The sequence below is a fragment of the Odocoileus virginianus genome, chromosome 5, assembly GCF_023699985.2.
Source record: "Odocoileus virginianus isolate 20LAN1187 ecotype Illinois chromosome 5, Ovbor_1.2, whole genome shotgun sequence".
NCBI lineage: Eukaryota > Metazoa > Chordata > Mammalia > Artiodactyla > Cervidae > Odocoileus > Odocoileus virginianus.
This window is the reverse complement of record NC_069678.1, coordinates 37039518-37066457: the sequence shown is the minus strand read 5'-3', so window position 1 is coordinate 37066457 and position 26940 is coordinate 37039518. Positions and strand designations below refer to the sequence as shown.

Below are 26940 nucleotides of genomic sequence, written 5' to 3'. Positions count from 1 at the left end.
ACCAGCTTGCATTGCTCTGGGGCATCGGAGTGCTTGGCACCACTTGACGCTGCCCCCGCAACCCTTCCCTGTGAGGTTAGTGGCAGCGGGGGCCACGTCTGCTCCACCAGGCACGCTGCTTGAAGACCAGTGCGGGCTGACTTTTAGCCTCTCTCCCCGGCCGGGTGCCCCTGGGCAGGACACCACCCCAGCCCAGTGTTGTGACCCTTCCTTCTAGTGCTGCTGTCTTTAGTTTTATCTGCTCTTTTGGGGAAAAATCTTTCCACTGTTTAATCTGTTGTACATACACCCTCTCTGAAAGAGAAGAGAGGTGATTTTTAGCAGAGCTCTGTGTCAGTTGAGTCTAGACTTTTAGCCTGAGAGGGGATTTTTAAAAACCATTTTTTCTCTTAATCATCCCAGGGATAGCCCATTGTTCCTGGAATTCCAACATTTTATGGGGAAGATATCTTTTGATTCATCAGGTTTTATCCCAGTCCTTAGGATTGTCATCCCAACATGATCTGGACCATGTCTTTCTCAACTGGTATAACTTTAAATTTTTAACTCTTCAGTTGCTTTCAGATATAAAGTGAATTTAAAAATTTTCCCCTGCGTTAGTTAGCTTAATGCTATAAGTTTCTTGTTTTTTTTTTTCTCAGTGTGGAAGCCTGTTTGTAGTATTGAGAAAATGGGTGCAGATTTACTTGCACTGTTGCTGAGAAGAAGGAAAATTCTTCACATTCCACTGTTTGTTCTTCCAGGGACTCTAGTCCACAGATGGAAATCCTGGAGGATCCTGTCAGGAAGTGAAACTAAATCTTTGTGCTGTTTGGGGACATTATGGATTAACAACTTATCTAAGAAATCTTCTTTAACCTTCTAAAACACACTTAAAAAAAAGAACACAATCATGGAGACTAATCTGTTCTGGGAATAATAATAGGAAGCACTTGCTTTGTACTTACACGTGCCTGGCACTGTTGGAGCACTTTATGTGTTTTCAGCTCATGTACTGCTCACAACAGCCCATTTTCTAGCAGAGGACGGCAAGGCACCGTTCCCCATCTGGCTGCGCTTCCCCATCTCTGGGAGCAGCCAAGGGACTCAAGACCTCAGAGCTGGAGGTGGCAGAGCTGTGATTGGAACGCAGGCATTCGTGGTCTGAGGACTGCATTTCAGCCTCTTGTACTCTTCTCGTGGGCTTCCCTGGTAGTTCAGCTGGTAAAGAATCTGCCTGCAATGCAGGAGACCCCGGTTTGATCCCTGGGTCGGGAAGATCTGCTGGAGAAGGGACAGGCCACCCACTCCAGTATTCTTGGGCTTCCCTGGTGGCTCAGCTGGTACAGAATGCTCCTGCAATTGGGAGACCTGGGTTCAATCCCTGAGTTGGGAAGATTCCCTGGAGAAGGGAAAGGCTACCCACTCCAGTACTCTTCTCTCATCAAGGATCACAAATAGGCCTTAGAATCTTCTTTTGCTTTCCTCCTCACTTCACCTTTATCAAGACCAGGGTTTGATTTAGAAAAAAATTATACTCCTTCCCTAACACTTCACCCCCAAACCAAATGAACAAACAGCGTCGTCAGGAGACATTTTCCATCTCGTCACAGAACCTAGACTGTCTTCCTTCAGCACGGCCCTGAAACACCGGATTGATCCCTCTAAGGGCTGTAGGTGGGGCCTCCTTGCTGTGACAGTCCTCACTCTTTGCACCAGAATTGTTTTTAAGAGGACAAAAACTACCTTACCTTTACAACTTAGGGATTTGGTGAGCTTCTGAGAATGTTTTAAAAATTGTTTTTCAGACTTCATAAAGGACAGGGGGAAGGGCCAAGCCTTTGGAGCCTGGAGGACATGAATATTGGTCCTGTCACTCTTCTCTACTGACTTTGTGACTTTGAACTTCTCGAGACTTGGGTTTCATCCCCTGTAATTGGTGGAGAGGTTGATAACAGCAACAGGATTGATTGTGTGGGATAAGCTGCATACTACAGCTGATGATATTTTACTGACAACAGTGGCCGTGTGTGTTGGGCATTTGGGAACCAGTGTGTTCTTTGGAAGTCTCGGAGTCTCTCTCATGGGTGGGTGTTGATGAGCTGGATGCCTGGGAGTTACTGGGAAGGTTGGCATTGATCTGAGCTTCTCTCCTTTCCCGTTCCCTCCTTACCTGTGTTACAGAATGACGATAATGTGGGTGTCGACTCAGTTTCTGGCCCAAACTCCTTTTCCTTGGTTTTCCCCCCTCCTACTTTGGGCTCGCCTCCAGTTTGCCTACAAAGTGCTGTTTGTTGTGAGGGTGAAGCAGGCATTTCTCTGGGCAGCGACACTGGCTGCAGGCAGTTACTGTAGTTCAAAGCAGAAAGCCAAGCTGGAGTAGGAGGGACAGGCAGGGCTTGTTCGTTCGAATTTTGTACATTGATTTTTGAAGGAAAGAAAGGGGATTAAGAGATGACTTCTCAATAGAAATATTATGAAATGCCCTTCATAACAGAACAAAATTGGGCAAGGAGAAAGGGCTTTAAGAAATTTTAAGAAATCACTGTTTATCACTTTGAAAGCAAATGCTTTTTATTTATTTATTTTTGAGTGGGAGCACATGCTTTTGGAGCTCTTACTTCTGTGATGTGTCTGTGATGTATTCTCGTAGGGAGGGAAACAAAAGTTGATAGAGAACACTGACAGCTATCACCTTGGTACATTTTATGTGGTCTGCATTGGGCCGAACACATTTTCTGTTTTACGCTCAAATCAGTCATAAAGGTAGGGCTCCTTCTTTGTGGGTCCCATTTCAAAGATCATAAGATTGAGGCTCACAGTGTTTAAATAACCTCCTGAGGGTTACAGTGCTTATAACTGAGAAAGGACACTTTGAACCTGTCTGACTCTCATCCATGGTATGAGAAGTGAGAGACCGTGGCCCCGCGCTCTGGGGGAGACCGGTCCACAGCAGTTCAGTGTCATTCAGTGAGCACGCAGTATATGCTGTCATTTCTGCGTGAGCTCATTTTTTGGACATTTGCTCAGAGGAAGGGGAGACTGATTTTAGCTGGAAAGATCAGAAAAGGTTTCACAGAGAAAAATAACTTGAGCAGCCCAGACTTGAACGATGAGAAAGATGGTGACTGGTGGGGAAAGGGTGGGTGAGCTGAGGGAACGTTGGGGCAGTGAGTGCCAAAGACATAAAAGAAGCGTGTGATGTGTTTGGGGAATGGTGCAGTGACAGAGTGAGGGATGGGGGAGCCAAGGAGGGCAGAAAAGTAGTTTGGGACACATCATAGAGGGCCTCGAGTGTCCTGCTAAGGAATTTGGACTTCATTCCATTGCCTTTGAAGGTTATTCCATTAAAGGTTCTTGAGAAAGGAAATCATTTATTCTAGTCTCTGTCATGACTGGTTCTAGTGGCAGAGTCTAGAAGGGAGTGGAATGTCTGCAGCAAAAGTTCCCCAGCCAGACTGCAACATAGGGTCGCCTGCGAGTTTCTTAAATGTACAGATAATGGGAACACCGCATGCTACTGGCAATCCCCCCTGCCCAGACATAGTATTTAAAAGCCTGCAGGTGATTCTGAGTGCAGTCAGATAAGGGACCTCTAACCTTTAGCTATTCAGAGGCCAATTGGGAGTTTGTCATCATATCATCATATGTCATCAATCTGATTTTTAAACCTTAGGAGGGGGCCAGCAATCAAACCTTGGAGAAGATCTATTTCGGTTTCATCATTTGCTTGTTATTCTGTATATACATTAAATAATCTCAGACTATCATCATTTTCACATAAATTTCCCACCCATATCGAGAATGCACTATGGCTTTAATCTTTATGCCTTTGTGTTAAGTCCCCTACCCCACCCCACCCCACCCCTTTTTTTAATTTCGAAGGAAATGGATCATGCAGCATTTCCTTGGTGACTGTCCCTTCGTCAACAGTCTCTCATGAGCTGTGGAGTCCACTCTGTGGGGCATGGTTTCTACAGAGCTAATAGTTCAGTTCTTCAGTCTCTTAGGAGTTGAATGAAATGATGCTCACTTGTGCATTTCCTGGGACCTAGCCTGAATTAGACCTTTTTTTTTTTTTCCCCCAAATGTCTTGGACCTCTCCTACTTCCGTTTCTTGAGTTCTAAATCTACCGGGAAGGCAAACAGTTCTACCAAGGGAAAAGCAATGTCTCAACATTAAAAAAAATTAGAAATGATAATTTATGCTTAAAAAAATAATGTTAGTCCAAGTTTTTTGCTCTCTTCCCTCTTCCTTCTCTGCTGTTCTTTATCCTGCCGTGTGTTTGCAAACCATTCTCATGACCTTCTGCTGGAGCGGCATATTTGTAGCAGGGCCAGATTATACATACACTACTGACTTTTTCATCTGACCTCTGAATTCAGCCTCTGAGCCCCTTCATTTCTTTGAGTTTTGCTAACAAAGTCTTCTTGTTGAAAGGAATATCATTTCCCATGGAACTTTACTGATGGTCCATGCAATAATAGGATCATGCTTTTTGAAGTTCAGATGGAAGGTCCTAAAATCTTAAACATATCCAATACTTACTTTACTTAGTTCAGTCTTGGCATTTCAGGTTTAGAGGCGGTTACTACCCAATGGGCACTCTCAGCCCCTCCCTGAAAATTAAAGGGAGCACAAAAATAAAACCAAACTTCTTGTTTTTCTTCACCCCTCTGTTAATTTAACTGAGTCAGTTGGCTTGCCCTCATTTGCCCTTTTCACAGCTCCCAAATTAATGGTATGTGCAAATTTGATTATAACAGTGTGAACAATTCCTAAGTTACTTTTGAATACAAATTGAATACTGTTCTTTGTGGTTCTTTTCTACATCGCACTGGTAGATGTATCCGGTGTTTTTCTTTCCAGCCTGCTTAACTCCTGTGTGGATCTTGTAGCCACTTAAGTTTCAGTTGATTTGGGATCCTGCTTGTAGGGGACACTGCATCAAATGATTCATCAAGATCAAACCAGGGGGATCACACGACATTCCCTCCCCTTGCTCATTCAGTTGTGCTGGAGGCAGGCAATCCTGGAGCCTTAAAATCCAGGATTCTGGTCAAGGTAAGGAAGCAGCCCTTCTTCCCAACTTTACTGTTCTGCAAATATCTTTTCTTTCTTTCCAGGATTCATTTATTCAGCAACATGTAGCAGGTGCTCTATCCCTGACCCTGTATAACCAGCGGTTACATTCTTGCTGCAGAAAAGGAAACCTCTGAGCCTTTCACTTCTCTCCTTCTGCCTTATCATGGGAGTATTCCCCATGAACTTTAATGCTGAAAAAGGCAAGTTCAAGCCAGTTGTGTCTCCTTGGTAGTAAAACGTCTTAGTTAAAGGTAGATTCTCTGGCTGGCTAGACTGCCCATGGTCTGGTATTTGCTAGGTGGTATTACTTTATGCAAATGATTTAATAGCTCTGTGTCTGTTTCCTGGTTTGTAATATGGAGGTAATGGTAGTTCTTGCCCCAAAGTGGTGTTGTCAGGAATAATTGAGTCAGTACATGTAAAGTGGTCAGAATTTGTTTAGCTAGGTTTAGTTTAAAACTTGATGAATAATCTTTCAAAAGTTTATAATAACGTTTCTGGATTTTCCAGGCACTTTGTTTCTCTTTCCTGCTGTTGGCCTTAGTCACGCCACTACAGGCAAAGGAAGGGAAATGAAGATGAAACTGTCCAACTTTGCCACCTCCATTTTAATAGATAGTTGAGAATTGATATATCAGTAGACAGTGATGTGTGTGACTTCCCTGTCAACTCACCTAGTGCTACTTCCCAATGTGTAATTGTGCAGATATTTAGGTATTTTTAAAATCCTTTTAAGAACGTTGTTGTCTTAGTAATAAGTACTATATTCATTTGACCTCTTAAGACAAATTATTTTAAGTTGTTGGATTCTTTAATATATTATTTTTAAAGGATGCCCAAAGAGAATTTTTAAAATATTTTTTTAATAAGGAGGCAGAAATACCCACTCCAAAAGATGAATAGACAAAACATGCTTTTCAAAGAAAAATGTCTTACAGGACACTGTTTAGTCTACACAATACTCATCATCATCAACAGTCAGTAAATAACTCAAGGCTGTTCATGCCTGCAGTCTGTGTCAGGAGCAGTTTGACTACTTTAACTTACATACAAGTATTTGCATCTGAACTTAGCCTTCATGGTTCCTTGCTAATCTTTCATATTTACACTCACTAAATCACAGTACATCAGTCATTGTGACCCACTTTACATATATATTTGCATTCTAAAATTGGAAAAAATGTATGAAGATTTTGTCCATTACAATTTGACTGACCAGTGGATCTGTTTTATTATCTTATTAAACACTTGTCAGCTGCAACCCAAGATCAGATTCAACCTAATTTATATTGACATATTGCTAAAAATCAGTTGCCCATTGCAGAATACATTTATAGTTTACACTTTCAAAAAACTTGGCAAGGGGATGAAGTCACAGGATGTAGTTGAGAGAGAACATTCCACGTTGTGTTTTAAAAGTGAGAGTCTTCTGAGGAAAGGATGTGTAGCACAGAATAATAAATCCACAGCCAAAATGCACCTACTCATGTCTTCTCGAGAGGAAGAACAGACCCAGGGTGAATTTTAGCTCCATTACCTGCTGCTTTGAGAAAGTGACTTAACACCTATGAGCTCTGCTGCTTACAACGCAGTGGTAATGAGTCCTCCTTGCAAAGGCAGTTCTGAGAATCTAGTGAGGCAGTGCATCTGTGGGTCCTATGTAAATAGGACTAATTCTGCCCCAAACGTGTGTGTGTTGAACTACACTTACCAGCTCAGGCCTGTAGCCATCCTGGCCTGTGTTTCTGACTTGCAGCTGGGTCTCCCAAGTCAGGCTGCAGGCGTTCTAAGTAATGCTTTCCTTAGCTTTCTTAAAACCAGGGAACTCTGTGTCCAAAAGGGAGCCTAAACCATCTTGCAGGCAGACTTTTTTTTTTAAATGTGATTTGCATCCATCCCTTTGCTACATTTTTGCCATGGGAAATGATACTCTGGCTCCTTAAAAATGGCTAATAACCCTCTGTGGGTAAATACCAATCAAGCCAGCCAGTTGGCTCTGAAGACATCTTTCTTGAAAACCATGGTCTTGGTCTTGCAGAGGCCCGGAAGTGAGTGTGAGTGCCAGAGAACTCCTTCCCAGAAGAGCCTGTTCATGTGCTATCCTGGAGGTGGAGACACAGACAGGGATGCCACTGTGAAGGCTACTGGTGCAGAGAGGCAATCTCTTAGGTAACCAGATGGCTTGTCGCGTTTCTTTTTTTGTTTGCAGAAAATCCTGTAATAATGGCCAGGGATCCTCACACAGAGAAATTGCATGGCAGACATTTTTAATCGTCAAAGTAAGGAGTTTCTCTTTGAAGATGAAGAAAGATAAGGAACATCATTTTTGGATATGAGTTTATCATCTCCTCTTCCACACCCATTAGTCCTGAGGAAAGCGGTCTCTTGTCATTTAATTTGGAGCTTCAAAAATTGCTTTCACACCCTTGCTGTATTCATCCATGGATTGTGGTACTTAGGGAGTGGAGACTTGAAAAATTAACCTCCAGTAATCTTCCAGAATCAGTTTTATTTTTTGTGGTGTCATTTGTGCCTACCCAGGAGTAGGAGTAGTTTCCCTCTTTTTATGGGGTTGTCATTTTAATTTTTTTTTTCCTACTTAACAGTGGCAAGAAACAATTTCCATGAAATACAGAAGAGGCAGGAGAATAGCTGAGCCATGGGAATGTGTGATATGATGCTTAGGCCTTGTGATGGTTAGGATACATATATGTCAGGAACAGATGCAATCTTAGGAGTCTTGCATTATCCAGACTATGAACGTTAGGATCCATCCAGCTTAACTTGAGCATGTTTCCTTTGCTTTGTCTCAAGAATTTAATTTTTCTTTAGAGGTTTTTCCTTCAAGGCTCTTGGATTAATAAGTAACAGCAATGAAGGCAGGGATACCAAAAAGTATTTCAAAATAGAATTGTATCCAAAACATGGTAATTATCATTTTTTTTTCTAAATGAGAGAGAATTGAGAGAAATTTTGAGTTAACTGCTCTCTGTCCCCCTTCCCTCCCAGCGGGTACTTTGTGGGAAAGAAATGGCAGGGCTTTGGGACGAAGCATTAAGTTTGTGAAGAGAAATGGAAAGTGGACAGGTCCAGGATAAACAGGGGACTTCGAGAAGGAAAATGACAGCATCAGAGGCAGAGCGGGACCCTAGAAGGATGCTAAGCGACCCTAGAAGGATGCTAAGCGCCCCCAGGAGGTTTTTTAGTAATAAGCCCTCATGTCACCGTGCAGACCCGAAGGATGGGAATGCATTTGCTTCTGCTCAGCCCCGACTGGCGCACTTGAACTGCCCTTGCCCTTGACTTACCTGCTCTGGAGCTCCCAGAGGCTGTGCTGCTGAGTAAGGTGGCAGGGCAGGGCAAGTGAGACACAGTTCACGGGAGACAAGACATGAGCGCTCACATTCCCCCTCACTGTCCCCCTCGTTGCCATGATTCTTAATCTCCTTTCAATACATACTCTTTCTTGGCTTGTCAAGAGGCTAATAGCAGCATGCTATTGACAGGTGAGCGTGAACTAAGTGCTAAAACAGAAGGAAATGAAAAGTGAGAGAATTTCAAATTTCATCAAGAGAGGAGTCCATGCGTGTTTCGTTCATTTTGTGTGGGTGTGGTTTTTGTTTGTGTGTGTGTTTGTTTGCCTTCTTCTTAAAAGAGCCCAGTTAGAGTAAAGGAATTCAGGGAACAAATATTCGTCAGCAGATTAGGTTCTGAACTGAACAGACTTTGTACCTTGGCATATAAGTGGCTGTCCCATAACCTTCTGAACTTTTGCCACTGAGTGACTGAAAAGGCTGACAGAGCCAGTGGCAGATAATGGTAAAGAGCACGGTGTCCTCTGCTTGAGTCTCAAGGTACATATAATTCAGGTGGGTAAGGAGCCCAGCTAGTGTGATGGAGTGATAGTATGGAATTGCAGGCTCATTGGGAGACAAAGGGATGGATCACGGATAGTCACTGGGCTTGATTATTCCCTGAGAATTCATGATCGTTTTGAGAATTAGAGTGTAGAGGAAGTGGTGCAGACTTTATACTTAGAAAAGACCTCTCCACTTTACTTTTTAGCTAAGACATCGGGATAGATACTTAACTTTTCTGACCCAGTTTCCTCAATTGGGAATGTGAGAATAGGACTTTTGCAGACCTATTGGGAAATATTAAGATTTAAGGGAGTTTAAAATGAGATGCTAACACTGAGCAGGAGCTTAATGTCCATCAGTTTCTACTTCAGTCAAAATTGAACTTTTCATGTAGAATAATCATTCATTATATACTATTCTCCATGTTGAGTTTTGAAGCGGGAATAACTTTTATTTAAGCCATCACCTTGATGATAAAAGAAGCTGTTGATCAGAGACAGTGCTTTAAGTGCCTGGCAACCTGATAGATTCTTGGGCAAGGGCAGGCACAGTAGGGATGAAATTGTTCTCACTTGCAAGCCCAGAAACTGGGCACTGAACACTCCTAGAGCTGGTACACTCTGCTTATGGCAGATTTTTAAACCATTTGTTAGCAGGACCCTGAGGTTCACCTGAGTCGGACAGTGACAAAATGGACATAAACCCAGAATTTGGGAACTGTTGAGTGATTTGTACGCCCAGAGAAATACTTGTATTTTGGAAGAATGCACTATATGCATTCTTCAATCTTTCATGTGGAATTGGTATATATAAATATTAGGGCACTGTGCAGCTAAGGGTCTCAGTAGAGAGGGAGCCTAGGAACCCAGAATACTTTTTTTCTTCTTTTTCTGGCAGTTCGTGTCTGCCAGTTTCTGGCAGTTTGAGTCAGCCAGGCGCAAGACAAGTCTTTTCCCATCCTGAAGCTCTTTAGGCTGCTGAGCTGGAATGGGTATACGGGGATGTGGCTCTTAAACTTTAAAATTGTGCGTAAATCCAGCTTCCTCTTCCTTGGTAAGGATTGTCTAGTCTTTATATCGTCCCCTCGTCAGATTTCCACCCCCTCCCCACCCCCCGGGGGCGGGGAGGAGAGGAGAGGAAAGGAGGAACCCCTAGGCAGGCAGGCGGACAGCGTGGAGTTGACTTAGGTAGCGCGGGGAGGGGAACCCAGGCGGGGGCTGGAAACGGAAGGGCTGCCAGCGTGCCGCGGGCCAGGCGGCCGGCAGGGGGAGGCCGGGCCGCGGGGCGGCCACCTCGCGGGCCGCCGGGGTGGCGGGTCTCCCGCCGAGGAGAGTGCTGGGGGCCGCCGACCGTGGTTATGCAACCCGCAGCCCCCTCGGCCGCCCTCCCCGCCTGCCTGCCTCCGCTCGGCTGGCGCTCGATCTCTCCCGTTCTTTCTCTCCCCTGTGTGTTTCAGACAGGAAGTGCACGGCCGTCGGTAACGTGCTGCCGGGTCCCAGGATGGAAGAGTGAAGCCCCCGCCGCATCGCGCCGGTCCCAGCTCGCGGAGCCCGCCAGCAGCCAGTCCCCGGAGAGGAGAGCGCCCTGAGGGTGCAGGGTGGCCGCCTGGTCCAGGTGCGAGGCCGGGTGGTGAGCCCGCGGGCTGGGCGCTGGGCTGTCACTCAGCCGATCTGCAGCTCCGCGCTGCAGCCTCGCTCGCGTGCATTTTCTACCTTGCGCGCCCCTGGCTGCTTGCTTTCTCGGAGGGTCTCTCTAAACTCTGGATGTGCTGCCGGCGGGGTGCAATGGACCCGGGTGCAAACGCGCGCGGCGGCACGCGGCGCCCGGGGACCTGCCCTGCTTCCTCACCCACTCACTCTAGGCGGGAGCTTTCCAGGCAGGACTGACTGCCAGGGAGGCTGCCTGAGTCCTCAGCTGCCCTCTCCACCTTCGCCTGTCTTCCTCCTGCCGCCTGAAGCAGCGGCTCTTTGTTCTTCACTTTGTTCCCTGGGCCGGGGGTTATCTACAGAAATGGCTGGCTAGGGTGTTATTAACAGTGTTGTGGGGTGGGGTGGGGACCTCGGGGAGAAAGAGGAGTTGAGGGTGATGTGTAAGGTGGAAAAGGAAGCAAGAGCCCTGGTGTCCAGACTCAGAAATCCCACTTCTTCAGCCGGTGTAACAGAGGAGTCCAGGCTCTCTGCTTTCCGTTCTGGGAGAGGCAGACTGTCAGGGCCTGAGGGAATTGGTGATGCACACACACACACACACACCGGAAAGGTAGCGACCAGGAATGAGGGGCAGCTAGTTGTGAGATGTTTAGTCTGGTGTCTGGTTTGTTAACTCCAGTCGTGGTTTCTTAGCCAGGCTCCCTTACTGAGACAGAAGTACTTTTAAAGGTAGGAGCCTGACATCTTTATTCATTAAATGCCATTTTTCAGCAGAGTAAAACTGAGAATGAGTTTTCTCAAATTCACTAGGTAGATTACAATTCACATGCTTGCCTTGCTCCGTCTCAGAAGTGCAGAGGTGAAGAACAAAATGCTGGAGCAAAGGTTGGTTTTATGCACATACTTTCTGCTTCTTCATTTCTCTTGCAGCTCCTCTCTCTCCAGGGACTAAATCAGATGGACACTCCCCCCCCCCACCCGCCACCCCAACCAGTGAAAGCCCAACTTTGTTTTCCTGCTTTTATTTATCTGTCTGGTTGAATTCCAGCCTTGCAGAGGGACACCAGGGGAGGTGTGATGGTTGAGGAGAGTCAGTTTGGTAGGAAGATTATAGCCTCAAATTAAATGTTTGAATGATGCTAAGCCAGTGACATCGTCTTTCAGTTTCTTTTGGAAGAAGGGATCCAAACAAATGACTGGAGGGAGAAAAAGGAGATTCCGCAAATAGGGGTCTCTTTTTGTAATAGGGAGGGAAAATGCACAATTGCAGTACTGTGTACACTTAGCGCTTTCATCATATTGGGCACTTGTGATTCCTCGGGAAGCAGAGCCTAAATTCATGATGTTCTATGTTCATCATACCCACCCCCCCATGCTGAATTTTTTATAGTAAAATATATTTACTACATAATTGATTTTGCTTCGAAAGGAAAATCTTTGGTAGTTTCTCAGCCTGTTAAATTTGTACTTTCCCCTCCCTTCCCCTTTCTTTTACTTTCTAGCAGCATGGAGGTAATTTGAATTATAAGATCCCATTATTCCAATAATCCTTCAGAACTTTAATCTCTTAAAATGCAGCTGCTTTAAGCATTATGATATTATCAGTAATTGGTATAACTGTGTTAGCATTAAGTAACCAAGATACACTATGAGCACTGAGCAATTAATTTTCTAGATAGATGTGGACTTCTTAAATTTGATTTTCATATGTCTGTGTTTGTGCCTCTTCTTGCCAAATGCATCATGAGATTAAAAGTGAAACAAGTCATTAACAGAGACTCTTGAAAGGGAAGACCTGTTCAACTGTTTGCCTCTTTTTTTTTTTATACCCAAGTATACTCCTGGCCCTCTGGTTCATTAATTTACTTGAGGACTTTCCTCAGCATCTGTCATTCTGTTTCAGGTAAAATAGAACAGCCTCAAACTTATCCCCTACTTAGGAACAGGATTTATTCCCATTCTAGTGGAATTTAATAATAGCTAAATAATAACCCAGGAATATTAATACGTGACCTTTAGATCCTCATTTTCTGTTTGTTGTTGTTTAGTCAATAAGTCGTGTCCAGTTCTTGTGACCCCATGTACTGTAGCCCACCAGGTTCCTCTGTCCATGGGATTTCCCAGGCAAGAATACTGGAGTGGGTTACCATTTCCTCCAGGGGATCTTCCCCACCCAGGAATCAAACCTGGGTCTCTTGCATTGGCAGGTGGAGTCTTTACTGCTGAGTCACCAGGGAAGCCCCCTGTTTTCTGTTTACAGAGAGCATTTTCTCTATCTTATTTATAATGTATTTTTTTCTTTTGACAGTCTGAAACAGGATTCATTTTTTCCATTTGATGGAGAGAAAAAACTGAGGCTGATAAAATGTGACTTGTCAATGGTCATAGAAGTAAATGGACATGCTGGAACTTGAACAGGGGTATTAACAATTTATAATGCTTGGCTCTCTTGAAATCTGGAAAGTTGCTTAAGGCAGAGATGGCAGGGATGATTCAGATGACCTTTCACCTTTCTAAAGGAGAGCTGATAAACACTGACTTGAGATTAACTTTACCTAAATCTGTAGGTCTTTTCCCATTCCTCTCTACCCAGAGCTTAAGGGGTTTTATTGTTTTGTTTTTTTCCATCTTTTAAATTTACACTTCCTCTGTGTTAATAACTAGATTTAGCTGTGTTTACATCATGGTGACTTGTTTTCTGCTGCCAAAATTCTAATGGCATGTTTTAATTTACAGATATCTTGTCCGGTCCTAGTGAACAGTATTTTTGAAAGGTCAGATTAGCATATTTTAACTTCTTAGAATAAAAAAACACTTCTGGTTTACCCTTAGAACACAGTTTACATCCCAGAAAAGAAATGATAAATTAATAAACTATGTATATGACTCTCTCCACACCCCATTACCCTGCATACTATATGACCACCTCACATAGCCCCCCCAACTTCCCTATCCCAGTTCAGGATAAGTTACTGAAAAGCTTATATTATAGAAAGACATGGCCAAATCCATATACACTTTATATATTAAATATTTTTGTAATACTCCCTAGACAGAAATGTTTATTTTTCTTATTTTTGTAGTGTTTAATGTTGAGGCTGTCTTTAGCTAGGATATTTATGTTGTGCTGAGAAGAATATAAATTAAAATTTGGAGTACATTTTCATTGGGAAATGCTGGATAAAATATTTTTTTTTTCTCTTGAACATTTTGAGTATCTTTATAGAATTGTGTCAGAGCATCAGGAGAAGGAAGAGAAGGTGGAAGAGTGGGGAGAAGAAATAAACTGAGTGATCTTTTCTGTTTTAAAGGAGGAATGGAATGTTACATGTATATTTTCTTAATACACAATGCATTGCCATTTCTGTCTTTGAACGGTTGTAATGGCTTGTGAACTAAGAATGAAAGGGTAACTACCTTTGATGTTAAATGCCAAGGGAAAGTTTATGGTCAGGAGAGGACTGGGAATGGAGATAAATGTACATTAGGATTTTCAGTTTTTTGAAACCCTCTCTCTTTTTCTTTCATGTCTATTATAAATACAAACTGTCTTCAGTTAGAAATCGTGAACTTTAAAGCAGTGGTTCTCAACCCTTATAAAAATTGGGACAGTTTTATTTAATGCTAAAAGATTTCAAAGATTTTTGCTTCTTTAGAGTTTTCTTCTCATTTCTGATGATTGCTAATATTTAGTGACAAAGATACTATTTAGTATTACTTAACTGGATATGTATTATAAAGAATGACCACAGCATCTTCCATATTTGTAAAATAGTAGTCCATGTATGAGTGAGACAGGGTTCAGTATATAAACCTCTGCCGGAATCCTAGAGTCTATAGGTTGGGAACTGAGGACCACAGTGAAACAACTAGTCCAGGCTGAAAATGCCAAAATGGTGACATATACAGCATGTTAGCCATCAGGTTATAAAGATTCCAGAGTAGAATTCTTCCTCTTTGTTGAACGTTCAGTAGCTGATGTGTAAAATCCTGACTTTCGATCTGATCTTGTTTCCAGGTTAATTGTTTTCATGGTCAGGCTTTGAGGGTCTGCAGTTACTCAGTCATGGATAGCTAGAGTTCTTCTAAGCGTTCTCCTGCCATTGTCTGACATGTGCGTGTATGCTAGGTTGCTTCAGTCTTGTCTGACTCTGTGCAACTCCATGGAACTGTAGCCCGCCAGGCTCCTTTGTCCATGGGATGCTCCAGGCAGGAATACTGGAGTGGACGTCCTTGTGTTTGTGGAGTCAGGACTCTGACACCCGTCCCAGGGTCACGACTGTCATAACTGCCACCAGAAGCAGCCTTATATTCATTTCCCAGAAGCTAAAAGAGACTTCCTAACCTTAACCTTTCCAGTTTTCAGTAAGTATATGGAAGAAGAGAGATCATTTACCCTGTTCTGTAGTGGGAAAAACTGACATCTAAGTTCATATTGAGTCTGTCTCTGGTTTCCATGCCTGTTGCTGACGTTTTGGTGTTCTACGATGGATTAGGCAGGAACCACGATCTGTTAGGGTTAGTGCATGATGTATTTGTTTCTGGTTTAAAAAGGTCACTTTCTATTTATTGAATGCTTTACATGAATTATCTCTAATCATCCTAGTGTGGTGCAGGGTGGGTATTACTGATGTTTTATATGTAAAGAAACTGAGGCAAGTGGAGACTGTAACTTGCCCAGGTCTCATGGACAAGCTTAGGCCTGGCCTTGGATCCAGGTTTGTCCATGGGGTCACAAAGAGTTGGACATGACTGAGCAAGTCACACACAAACACATACACACGCTAAAACATCTGTGTCATTGGATCCGCTTCTTTCTCTGTCCTTAACCTCATCTGTGAAGAGAAATGAGAACATTTTAGTCTTACCTACCTTTTTAGCTGTAAAGAAAGCTGAGCGCTGAAGAATTGATGCTTTTGAACTATGGTGTTGGAGAAGACTCTTGAGAGTCACTTGGACTGCAAGGAGATCCAGTCAGTCCATCCTAAAGGAAATCAGTCCTGAATATTCATTGGAAGGATGTTGAAGCTGAAACTCCAATACTTGGCCACCTGATGTGAAGAACTGATTCATTTGAAAAGCCCCTGATAATGGGAAAGATTGAGCCAGGAGGAGAAGGGGACAACAGAGGATGAGATGGTTGGATGGCATCACTGACTTGAGGGGCATGAGTTTGAGTAAACTCCAGGAGTTGGTGATGGACAGGGAGGCCTGGTGTGCTGCAGTCCATGGGGTCTCAAAGAGTTGGACACAACTGAGCGACTGAACTGACTGACCTTTTTAGCAAAGGTTCCATTAAAATCCTACCACATATTCAGACTGTAGAAATAGGGACATGAAAGGGTCAGCATTTTTATAAGTGTTTTTGGCTTCCTTGCAGTATGTATGTGCTATTTTCCCCCCAAGGTACATAAGTATATTGAATCGATTGGTGACTGTTTCTTGAGGTAGTATTGTCCCCAAGGAGTATTAGGACATAAATGTACTGATTTTACAGCGAACTGCACAGAATATTGTCAGTTTTATATCTCCGCTGGTACTACATGTGATTCCTTTTTTTAAAATTAATTTCCTGAATTTGCTATCCATTAGCTGTTCATTGTGGCTCATGGTTCATTTCTGCCTTGTTTTGATTATAAGTGAGGTTGAGTATTCATTTACTTAATTTAATTTCCCTTTTCTGTGAATTGGGTCTCTTGCCCTTTTCTTGTAAGAAGTTCCTTGAAAGAATTCTTGTGGAGTTCCTTGTAGATTCTAGAAATGAATCCCTTGTTAGCTATGGATATTGTGAATACTTTTCTTCCAGTAAGTCACTTGTCTGATAACTTTGTCTGTGGTGCCCTTCATTAACATCGACTACAGAGTCTTTAATTATAATGTAGTTGAACTCAAATTTTTTTTTTCAAAATTTTTAATATTAATTGTGATTATACATTTTGAGTCATTTAAGAAACCCTTCCGTATTCTGGGCTCACATGGTATCTCTTCACTTTTTTAGCTTTATAGGTTTACTCTTGGGTTTTTAAATGATTTGGAGCTTAAGATATGAGGTGTAAATTCATTTAAAAAAAAATGTTCATACTGTGGGCTAGCCATCAACACTGCTTACCAAATAATCCACTCTTTCTCCACATTTTTGGTGCCACCTCTAGCATGAACATCAGTATTTATACCAATAACTTTCTGAGATCGCTATCTTGTTCAGGTGGCTTATTTGTGTGTTCCTGGGTCATTGATTTTTAAATTACTAGCGCTTTGAAATATGCCTTATCTTGTTATATGTACATTTATAACTTGATCTTAGTGTAATTGATATAACTTTAAAAGTTCAAAAGTAGTTGAGATTATTTTAGGTATCTTTCTTGTCTGTATTTGCATGTGTGTTACCCGGTGGCTCAGACAGTAAAGAATCTGCCTGTGGTGCAGGAGACCTGGGTTTGATCCCTGGATCAGAAGGATCCCCTGGAGAAGGGAATGGCTTCCCACTCCAGTATTCTTGGATGGAGAATCCCATGGACAGAGGAGCCTGGTGGGCTGCAGACCATGTGGTTGCAAAGACTTGGTACAGGACTGAGCGACTAACAAGTTCACTGTAACCCTTGACATCTACAGACATATTTTCTAGAAATATGTTTACTCTTTTGGAAACATTATTTAGTAACGATTTAATTTAGTCCTAACATTCCCAACATTCCAATTTCTTTTCAGTTTTATTATTATTGTTGTTTAGCACTCATGGCTCCCTTTCATGCTTGGGCATCTGTGTAGGGCAGTGGGTATCTCACTTCCAAGTCCCCTCTTTCTTCTTCAGTGCCCTGCACATGCTCATAGAGCTGGGATGTGCATTCCCGATATGGCTTTTGAATGAATGTTTTATGAGGTGTGATGCCGTAAGACATGGCTGAACACTCTTGAAAGCCCATTAATTATAGATGTTCCTTTATTATTGGGAAGACACTGCCAGTTGCAGCTCAGGTTTTTTCCAAGTTTACTTTACTTCACTCTGTTCCCAGTTCATGGGGTCTCATTCCTCCTCCAGTATCCTATATATGTCACACCAGATGCTAGGTTGCTTTGTTGGATAAGCGGGCATTTACATGCCTTTGAAGAGTACAGTGTACTTTTTCCTTAGTATACATGGGATGAAACCATGTTGTGCATACCACGGCTTATTATAAATAAGTTGGAAATTACTGTAAGGGACAAACTGTGGTCTCAAAATAGATAGTATATGACATGGTTCATCTAGGCCCTCTGGTCCACGAATGGGTGATAGGTGTATTTTATTTTTCTTTTGTCTGCTGTTCTTAAGGTGCTTTATGTATATAGGAGAGGGATACAGTCTTAACAACTGATATGTATTAGGCTTGCACAAAGTCTGATAAAATGATAATATAGAGTGTTCTAGAGTCCAAAAGCTGCTTATAAAATCAGTGTCCTTGGATTGTTGGACTTGTTCTCCTATTGTGCTTTAAGCCTGCTCTATTCACCTGAATTTGGTGATAACAGCCCCAGCAACTGACCTGACCTTACATCCTCAGGAGAGGCCTTCATCCAAGTGGACCTTTTCCGTTTCTCATTCAGGCTCCTCTGTGCTCACCTCACCAGCCGGCAGACCCACCTGTCTGCCTAGCCTCCTCGCTATTCAATTATCTGATACAGTTGACAGCTACACTGCTTCATTTGTTTAACAGACATTTGCTGAGCTCCAAACTATTACATCTTCGTTCCTTTACCTCTTTTCCTCCTTTCTTCTGTGTACCAGTTATCGTGCTAAAATCTTTTTTTTAAAAACTTTTCAATGTTTTAATTGGAGCATGATTGCTTTACAGTGTTGGGTTGGGTTCCGCTGGGCAGCAGTGTGAATCAGCCGGAAGAATACACATCCTCTCCCCCTTGAGACCCCTTCCTCACCCCACCCCACCCCTCTAGGTCATCACGGCTGAGCTGAGCCCCTTGCGCTTCGCGGCAGCTCCTCACTAGCCATCCTCTTCGCACATGGTGGTGGTCACACGTCAGGGTACACAGTGTATATATGTCACTCGGTCAGTTCGTCCCACCCTCTCCTTTCCCTCCGTGTCCACAAGTCTGTTCTCTGTGTCTCTATTTCTGCTCTGCAGATAGGTTACAATGTGAGTGTGACACAGTGCCTGACCTCAGAAAGATACACAAATCATTAATCAGAACTTAGAATATGAAACACTTTACAGTACTCCATTGTGATAAATAATCATGGAGAGTGGGGAAACAAGGCGGGAGTAATTTGTTCTCTCTCTCTGTTTTTGTTCTTTCTTGTTTGGGAGGAAAGAAATCATGCAGGAGGTGATTTTGGTGCTAAACATTGGAGGGACAGGATTGTTTACTAGGCTCAACAGGAGGGGAAAAAAACCAGAAGAAAGCCCAGGTTCCGAACCCAGAGCTCAGTTTGTGAGGAACACCCAGTGTGCGGGACTGAAATAGAGAGGTCACGGTGCAGAGGGGCGGAGAGCAGACGGTGCATCTTGGTTCAGATTCTCGGCCCAGCCCTGTCTAGGATCATACATACTGGCATTGTGGAATCCAAAGTGAAGTAAATGCAGAAATCAGTGTCCTAAGGTGTGTGAAAAGAAAGCAGAGAGAAGTCCCATGGCTGTTGAAATAGTCCAGGTAGAAATAATGAGGACCAGAACTCATAAGGTGATGATGGTGGGAAAGGAAAGGAGAGGATGGATTTGAGAATCATTTAGGAGAAAGAATTGGTTGCCAAGTTGGTGAAAAATTGAAGAGTAAGAGGAAAGAAGAAGAAAATAACTCAGTGTTTCTGGTTGGGAAAATTCACTGGCTCAACGTGTCATTCATCAGGATGGAAAACAGAAAGGAAGCAAGTTTGGAGAGAGAATAGTGAGTTCAGTTTGAAGTAAAGTTGGGGTGTCTCTGGGGTATTCAGCTGATCTTGAGAAGCCTAGACCCCTGGAGAGAAGTCAGGGCCAGAGATGTGTATTGGGGAGTGACTGGAACTGATGGTTCTAGCCATGCGTACAGTTGAGATCCCCATGCAAGGACCAAAGACTGAATAGATGAAAGAAGGGGAGAGAGAAAAAGGACTGGGAAAATTCACAAATACAGAAGATAGTAGTACTAAGCACCAGGGTTTTTTGGTGTAGTTTCCATATATTGTGTCAGAGAATCCTTCTAGTACCCCCTGAAATAATTATTGTTATTATCCTTTACAAATAAATTATCTTGAAAGCTCGGGTGAGCAGCTTGCCAAATCGCCCAGGTATTAAACAGGGAAAACTGTCAGGTGTGACCAAGGCCACAGGAAGGTCAGGTGAAGATTGAAAATGGGAGATTGGGTTTGGCGATCAGGTAATAGGTGGAGGTTCTAAAGTCTAAATCTAGATTGTCATGGATGAAGAAAGAGTAGGAGTTGAGAAGTGGGGGCACTGTGTGTGTGTATGTGTGCATGTGTGTCTGTGTGTACACATTTGTCCATGAGGAATATTTTTTGTGTGGCGTGGTAGCTAGAGCTTGTATTTTTGTTGAGAAGAGTGGAGAAGTGACTGAGGTAGAATGGAGTAAAGTTCCAGAAAAGATAGGGTGGCCCAGGGTCTGGAGCACAAGCTTGTCTCAGGAGGGAATAGGGACCTTCATACCTTGGAGACAGGAGAGGAAATGGGAAAGATACGCGCCACTATGGATGGGTGGGCACGTGGAGGCAGGGAGGAAGTTGAGAAAGTTCCTTCCTGATGGCTTAGGTGTTCGCAGAGAGGTAGGAGCAAATGAGATCTGCTGAATGAGGAGGCTTTGAGAAGACAGTTGAAAGTCAGTAACAGTTAACCTGGAAAAAGGAGCTCATTGATTTAGAACAAGTATGATAATAGTCCTGTATCACTGAGGGCCTTGTTGGGATTTTGTTAGTGGGGATTAAATGCCGGTAGTAAGTTTTGTTTTCTTTTTTCTTTTCTGGTTGATACCCTAAAATGAATACCATGAATGACCTTCACAAATAAAACACACAGGCCTTGCCTGAAATGTTAAGTTTAGGTGGTGATTTAAGGAAGCTTAAGGATGTTGTAGGGGGAAGGAAAAATAAGAGAGGGAACAAAAATTGAGTTTCAGGAACTTGTGTTCTAGTCTTCAGTTCTTCCATTAACAGAGGATGGGCTTAGGGAAGTCCGCTAATCCCTCTGAGCCTCAGTTTCCTCATCTTTCACTGGAGGAAGTTACTCTTCATGTCCCCCAAGTCTCTTGTAACTCTCAGAACTTCTGTGAGACTTGTACGTCATTGGACAAAATCAGAGTAGTTATCACTGATGAGTCCTTCTGATAACGGCTCTAATGCCTGTGCCTTTGGAGTACTGACAGCAGGAAACCAGGGCAGCTGCCAGGTGATCGGGCCCAGGCCTCTGCCTCTGGGCTGCACTTGACGATGGCAGAGAGGTAGCAAGTCAGGAAGTGGGGATCAGAGCCTGGGGGAGTTGGGCAAGGCTGGACAGGAAGGTGGGTTTGCTGTGGGCCACAGCTCCCTGAAACACGACAGGTCATCTCGTAAGGGTTGTCCTAGTCTCTGCATTCGTCTGTGTTATTTCTTTCCCTATATGATTGCATTTTATTTTCACTGCATTTGTTTCTCCTTCTTGAAAATGTTCTACGTAGGGGAGAATTCAACCGTTTCAGAAGGTTGAGCATTATTTGTAGCATCTTCGCTATACAGCCTGTCTCCTTTCCGTCTCCTTCACTGTACCTTGCTTGTCTTTGCCCGTAGAGAAGTCTGAAACAATTGGAAGCGTTTCATCATTCTCAGTTAGCTGTGTTCATCCCCTGAAAGATTTATTTTTCAAAGCCATGAACTGTTTCTGCCCCCTATTAAGAGCAGTGATGGTCTCCAAAAGCCCAGGAGTGTGTGGCTAGCATGAAAAGGTGAGTCCAGATGAGTTGAGTGACTCAGAGATTATTGTGATGCTTTCACAAGCCTAATAAGCAGGTGATAGGGCACTTTAAAATTAAGCCTCTAATTTCTTTATGCTATTACATATTTGAGAGAAACTTGAGCATTTCCTTTTTTCTTCTTTAAGCTATTGCACAACTTAATGCTTGGAAAATTCTTCACAGGAAGAAACAGGGTGTAACAGTTTGTGTGAGGCATTTTTTGAAAAGTCACTCTTTAGCTTAAGTTTCTAAGAATACTCTTCTCTCCACCGCCCACCCTCCCCCACCTCGCTTTAGCTTCTTTTTGAAAGTGTTAATATCTCCGCATAATTAAATATTCTTCAAAGTGAGACATAGTTAAAAAACTAAAACCATTGAAACATAAAGTTAAAACATAGTCTATAAATGTGTTCTTCCATTTCCTGAGAAACAGCAGGAAGGATTTGCTCTCTCAAAATAAACTAAGTAGCCTGACTGTGAACTCAGAGTAGTAATCAGAGATTCCAGCATCATCATACAATGGGAAATTTTCAGTCATTTTTTCTAACCTCAGAAAATCAAATCTAATACTTTTTGTTGAAACACAAGGAACCAAGATGAGTATGTACCATTTAGGAATATACCTTTGGCATACACAAAGTTGTGGTATCTAAAGTGACTATCCAATATGTCTCGGAGAGTCTATTTCCAAGATATATTTGGTTAGTATGGGTGTGTTAGACCTGCAACAATAGAAAGTATCCTTCAGCATTAAACTTAGAATAGACACCAACCAACTGAGTTTCTATATATCCATATAGCGTCTAAACTTGAACTTAAAACTTGCTCAGTCAGTGAATTATTTCATAGCTTTGCTAGTAAGAAAAGTTTAGCAGCTCATGTTGAACATGGAACTACACTGAAAAAGGAAGCTGCTAGTAATCTGAATTCTCAGGCAAGAATAGGGACATTTATTAGTATTTGTCTACTTCTCGAAACAAGGAATGGGAGCACGTTATAAAGAGAGGAAATTAGTTGTGTAATGTTGCCAGATTTTTCTTTCTGAGCTAATTGGAAAGGTTAGGAAAGCAAGATTAGGGAGAAATATATGTGTTAAGTATTCATCTACCATTCATTTCTGAGCTGATAGAATTTTATATTTCTCAAATAGTATAAAATAGGTCAACATTTTGAAATATTGAATAGTTTTTATATATATTGGAGAAATTATGTTTACATTGAGAACTTTATAGAATTTCTCAATAGACTAGTTTTTTTTTCCTTTGTCTTTCAAGAAAAAGTAGAAATCTACTCAGTACTCTGTAGCCTAAAAGAACCTAATAGAGTGGACATATGTATTTGTGTAACTGATTCACTGTGTTGTACACTTGAAACTAACACAGCATTGTAAGTCAACTATACTCCAAAAGAAAAATAGTAAAAAGGTAAATCTCAAAGTAGTAGACAGCCCATGATCTCAGTTTCTTTCTGTTTATTTTTAACCTAGGTCTTTACATTTACAGTGGATCTCTTATAGATAACAAATATGGGGTCTTTTTTAAAATCTCTGACAATCTGTCTTTTAGTTGGTATGTTTAGATGATTCACGTGATTATTGATAAAGTTGGATTAATGTCTGAAGAAGGAATGTCCAGCTGTTTTCTGTTCATTGTATTTGTTCTTTGTTTTTTTACCCTTCTTTTGCCTTCTGTGGTTTTAAGTAAACATTTTATATAGTTGTGTTTTATCTCCTCTTTAAGCATATATTTCCTTTATACAATTTTTTTAGTCCTGACCCTGGAGCTTACAATTGATCCCACTTTATTAAAAACAAAAACACAATAGCAACAACGAAACCCCCATTTTTGTGTGTATAGATAGGAAACAATTTGGAAACATCTATACCCAGACATTAAGCGTGGTTATCTCTGAGTGGTAGGCTTCCCCCGTGGTTCAGTGATTAAAAAAAATCCACCTGCAGGAGACACAGGTTTGATCCCTGCGTGGGGAAGATCCCCCGAAGGCGGAAATGGCTACCCACTCCAGTATTCTTGCCTGGGAAATCCCGTGAACATAGGAGCCTGGTGGGCTACAGTCCACGGGGTAGCAAAAAGTCAGACACGACTTAGCGACTAAATGACAACAACAATCTCTGAGAAGTAGGATTATAGATGATTTTCTTCTTTCTTTTTTAGAGTTTTGTGTATTATCTGATTTTCTTTTAAGTAACAAGTAGGTATTGTTATAATCAGAAACAACAGGGCTCTTTTCATTTTGAAGAAAAGGAAGAGGCAAATCACAGCAAAACAAGCTGAAAAATCTCCCATGGTTCTGAAATTTAAATCCTTTCTCTGCTTCTGACTTGAGGGAAGCACTCTGTCCCACTCCACCAGCACTCCTTGGGTAGGAAATGGGAAAGACCTTGCCCTGGGAAGGTCGTCAACTCCTGGTCTGTACCTTCTGTGCCTATACAGTGAGATCGAAGCCTCCAAATGCCTAAGCATCAGTTCCCCCTGTACTGTGACATAAGACAGGTTTCCATTTAATACACAATGAACCAAAAACCTCTGTTTCTACATAATTAGGTTTTCTTCTACTTGGAATGTCTTTATGCCTCTTAACTGTCTTTCTTTCAAAAAATAATGAGGGAGTAAGAGCACTCAAAAACTGGTTTAAAGTATAGCCTTCCATGTAAAACTTGTAAAATAGTTCTTTGGTTCTGGTATCTGTGGTAATAGGTGAAGATAGTGTAACAAATGTGAGGCTGTTGTTCTGTCTGGATTTGGGGGGGTCAGTCCCCCCTGTGAAGTTTTAGAGAAAATTATCATTACTGTTTTAAAAATGTTAATTACATCCTCTGAATTTACCTGTGCCTGTGAACCAAACCCAATTAAGGTTGCATGGCTCAGTGCAAACAGATGAAATGTAGATTTTTTTTTTTTTTTTAATGATTTTTAGTACTAAGTTACCTGCCGGGTGTTTTCAAGAAAGTCATAAATTTTGTAAATACTGCAGTTTGTTAGTCTGTGTAATTGAGACTGTTATCTTTTGCTGCTTGACTGCTGCATTCAAAAGACAAGTGAAGCTTTTCATGTCTTCTGAAAGAGAAGGGCCTAAAAAAACAAACACTTTTTTTTCTCTTTTTCCAAAAAAAGTGTAATTCTCCATTTTTATGTATTTTATTACTAGTCAGGAAATTTTATTTAAGGTTAGAAATGAAGTAGCAGTTGTATTTTGTTTAAAGCTAGTAGAATTATACATTTAGATATATACAGAAAATTAGAAACATTATGAAATAAGTGTAAAAAAATTCATTCACAGTACATTTATTATTGCAACTGTTAAAATATATACACATTTTAAAGGAAATGTAAAGATGAAGTATTGCTATTTGAGGAATTATGAGTAAAATTTAGCAAACTTTCTTTGTAATATTCTCATGTTAGATATTTTATAGGAAGTAGAGAAGTCAGAAGTCAAGTTTCTGGGGTGCTTACTAAGATTAGTTGGAAAAGTTACTGAGTTTTTATGTTTGCAGTATAAAGTATATTAGCAGACTATTTAATAGATGTGGGGAGTAGGGAAGTAATTTGCCTCTTTTTAAAATTCAGTTCTGAATGAAAGACTTGATACATGGAAATATTAGTGGAGGAACAACAATGACAAATCCAGGGCTTGCTACTACGTTAGCTCATTTATCTAAGCATTACCTGTGCTGGCTTGGTGCCTTTGACCTGCTGCTGCTGGTCCCTTCACTCTGGTGTTAATTTGTCAAAGTCTACGTTGTAACAGTCTCTCTGCCTTTTTGTTCCTGTGGTACAGCTGTGAAAATTACTTAAGTGAGAAATGGTTTGGGGGTAAGAACTGTGAATGGAAAAAAGAAATAATCCACTCATTATTTAAATACAAGGAAAGAGGATTATCTGCAATCCTGAGCTTTTACCCCAGAAGAACTGATAGTATAAATAGGTCGTCTTAGCTTTTATAAATGTAAACCATAATGCTTTAATAACTACTCTTAGGAAAAAGTCAAGAGGCACTAATTTTGAGGTACCTTTTCATCCTTTTACTTTATGATGATTCCTCTATATGATTCCTAAATTATTTGCTGTTTGAAAGAAGTATGAGGTTGTGATCAGCCCTGCCAGAGATGCCCAGTATGGGATCTAGACACTAGAGCAGTGCATTGACAAAGAGACTGACTCCCATTTTGTGCTTTTAGGAGGTGGTTGTAAACAGTGAAGTGAAAATGTAAAAATTGCAAAAATGACTGTGGCTGTAACTGGCAAAAATACTGAGCATTAAAATAATCCTTATATAATTGCCAGATTGATACACGCACATTTTATAAATACATATAGTGAATAAAATATATTAAAATATTTTATATATTTGCTAAAATGAAGTTACCTGCCTTTTTTAGTGTTTAATTCTAGATGAGTAATTCTTACATTTTAGGACACAGTAACAAAGCAGCATTTTTACAACAGTCTTAAAATACGATTTACCAAGTAGTATTCTCACTTATCGGATGGAACCTAAAAACCAAGCAGTAAGTTGAAGTTGAAGGTCACACAGTAGATGAGCTGTTCATTCCTAAGTAAGCTCTCATCAGTGCTGGGAAAGAGAGCTTATAAATCTCCAACTTAAGGAGTAAGTAGATTTATCTGAACCATTACAAAATTAAGGGAATGTACATTTTCAGCTTTTCTGGAAGAAATAAACACCACTGTACTCTGATCTCTTTCAAATTCATCATAGTTTAAGCTAAATATTATGCTAAAACTTAAAGCAACTGATTTCTTTCTTAACAGAAATAAATTTACATCTTCCTCTGTGAATGTGAAGATAACTAACCAAAGATAAGCCCACCTTCAACTGTCCGTAAGTTTACTTCTCTGTAGTAAGTTTACTAATCCCAGAGCTTGCTTAGTTCAGTTCAGTTCATTTCAGGTGCTCAGTCGTGTCCAACTCTTTGTGACCCCATGAATCGCAGCACGCCAGGCCTCCCTGTCCATCACCAACTCCCGGAGTTTACCCAAACTCTTGTCCATCGGGTTGGTGATGCCATCCAGCCATCTCATCCGATGTCGTCCCCTTCTCCTCCTGCACCCAATCCCTCCCAGCATCAGGGTCTTTTCCAATGAGTCAACTCTTTGCATGAGGTGGCCAAAGTATTGGAGTTTCAGCTTCAGCATCAGTCCTTCCAATGAACACCGAGGACTGATCTCCTTTAGGATGGACTGGTTGGATCTCCTTGCAGTCCAAGGGACTCTCAAGAGTCTTCTCCAACACCACAGTTCAAAAGCATCAATTCTTTGGCACTCAGCTTTCTTTACAGTCCATCTCTCACATCCATACATGACCACTGGAAAAACCATAGCCTTGACTAGACGGACCTTTGTTGGCAAAGTGATATCTCTGCTTTTTAATATGCTATCTAGGTACCATCAAGTGCTATTTTTAGAAAAAAATTATA

General features: G+C 41.7%; 1 protein-coding gene across 6 annotated transcripts in view; it reads left to right on the top strand.

Annotated features, from left to right (window-relative positions):
- Window positions 1-26940, top strand: part of LRRC8D (leucine rich repeat containing 8 VRAC subunit D) — a 135304-nt gene that overhangs the window by 9913 nt on the left and 98451 nt on the right. For 3 of the 6 annotated variants that reach the window (XM_070467792.1, XM_020907430.2, XM_020907435.2), the window contains exon 2: window positions 10382-10539. The exons of 2 other annotated variants lie outside the window; for them this stretch is intronic. The gene's annotated coding sequence lies outside the window, so the exon portion shown is untranslated. The remainder of the gene's footprint in view (window positions 1-10381; window positions 10540-26940) is intronic. One more of the 6 variants, XM_070467791.1, reaches the window with a different exon arrangement.